The following is a 2,307-nucleotide window of genomic DNA, read 5'->3' as shown; positions in this document are numbered from 1 at the left end:
TGCTATTTTCGCTGCTGGGTGAAAGTCCTTCAGAAGTGGGGTGCGGGGGAGGGGAGTGGTAATTAGAAATGAGCAATTTAAACCAACCTGCGGTTAGTGGTTTTGGAACAAAGCTGAAACGAAAAGGGGAGGGGGGTGAGATAATTTCCACGTTGCCTCTGACACAGTGCACAGGAGTTTCTTATCGGAGTCTAATGGAGAAAATAAAATGAAATTTGTAGCCTGGCTGTAAAGTAAACAGACAGCTAATCAGTGATGAAAAAGTTTTGAAGTCTGGAGGGTAAATTGCAGGTCACTTTTGAGCCATTAGAGTCAGATCTCTGCCAGGCTAAAGTGTCTCTGCCCATACCTCCCCTCTTCTCTCCAGCCGGAGTAGGAGAGAGATCATGGAGAAACACGCAATATTACAACTTCTTAGTGACTCTTGACGTGCTGAGGAAGGCATTTTCTTGCCTTCGAATATTTCTTGCCTCACGAGTGGCGTGAGGATATAAAGTAGCACTATTTAGCGGGCACAACACCCATTTAAGCAAGAAACTTGTTATAAAATTGGTGAGGGATAGATCCGTGACGCATTCATCGAAATTTCACCTCAGTGAAAATCCAGTATCGTCACATTATATCAACCTAGATGCCGCTCCATAAACCGATGTAATACTTTCTGGTTTACTTTATCAAGGATCTGCTGGAGAATGTGAACGAAAAGTAATGTTTAAAGCCGATTGCTTTCACCCACTTTAGCAGAAACATTTACTGCTAATAACCACCATGGAACGAAATTACCTTTGTTACATATCATTAAACCTTATGGTAGTCTGCTTGGGTCTCTCACTTTAGCAAATCTAAACATTACTGAGACGTATTGTGGGTTGCTGAAGTAAAGTCAATTGGAAGACCTGCAGTTGCATTCAAGAAAATGGACCGGTTTCCAAACCTCTCTGCCTACTAAATTGTTTAACTTGCATCTCAAATTAGGGGGGAAGCCCCTAATCATTTAAATCTGACACTTGGACATGATGAGCAGTATTAGTCAGGCAAACATGAGCTGAAAGGAATCTCCCGCAATTCAGCAGAGAAATTGTTTCTCCAAAAACAGGCTCTTTTTCTCCTTCCACATACACAACAAAATAAAGCAACGCAGTGAAACTCAAAGCACTGAACGCGCGCTCCCAGCAAACTATTACACCCGATATTTTATCTCCAATCATGCAAACTGTTCGCTTCCCACTCACCTTGCCCGGAAAAAAACCCCTCTGCCCAAGATAAACACTCTCTATCAGCAGGTTTTTTAATTGTGTCTGTCGGAACGAATAGTTTCTGATGGCTACAGGGAGGGAGACATGCTTCACCTAGCCCCCTGCTACAGATGACTCTCTTTCTGTACAAACTGATGATGACAGATATCCAGCTGATAACCTCTGGGGAACTAAGTTATTTTAATTTCCAGTCACTTTCCTGCTAAGTACCGTATCAGTTTGTACACAGCTGAGATAAGAGAAAGAATAAGAAAGAAAGAGACTAAAAACGTAGCCATAATGGCTGGAGTGGACGGAGCGGGTTCTCATAGCCTGCCTTTGACTTTACCTGAGTCCTACAACAAATCGAGGATCGCTTTGATTTTACCAGAAAAACCCTGGGGACCTTTTGATGGCGATTCACCTGATTTCTGAATGTGAATGTGAGGCAAACAACGTGTGGCTCATACAAAAAGATACACGGGCCGATTCGGTATGACCTAGGTGAAGTTCAGCCTATAGAAAGAAATAACATCATGGCCCTTGACTCTTTAAAAAAAGTAATTTTCCGCAACCTGCGGGAAAAAAATGACGGGAAGGGAAACTCAGCGGTGAAATGGGCTTTTAGTGAAAACAAAGCCTGACCTCCCCACTTGGTAAGGCAACTCCCATCTTTTCTGTATATTTATACCTCCCTACTGTATGTTCCACTCCATGCATCAGATGAAGTGGGTTTTAGCCCACAAAAGCTTATGCCCAAATAAATTTGTTAGTCTCTAAGGTGCCACAAGGACTCCTTGTTTTTGCTGATACAGACTAACAGGGCTACCTCTCCGAAACCGTCTCTATTTCTGTTCAGAGAGAAGAGAGCGATGGATGGATACTTAGCTAGTCAGAATAATCTTGGGGGGAAATATAATTGGGCAAAGGGGTTCGATGGTGCCCCAGCTTGCATTCTAGCGGCATGCAACTTTTGGATTAGTCACTGCTCCCCTTTTGTAAGCATTTGCCTAACACTGATATCTCTGAAAAGTGGTTTTTGATCTCTATCTCCCCCCGCATTCAGAGCGCA

The sequence above is a fragment of the Malaclemys terrapin genome, chromosome 2, assembly GCF_027887155.1.
Source record: "Malaclemys terrapin pileata isolate rMalTer1 chromosome 2, rMalTer1.hap1, whole genome shotgun sequence".
NCBI lineage: Eukaryota > Metazoa > Chordata > Testudines > Emydidae > Malaclemys > Malaclemys terrapin.
The sequence above is the reverse complement of the archived record's forward strand: the minus strand, read 5'-3'. Positions refer to the sequence as shown.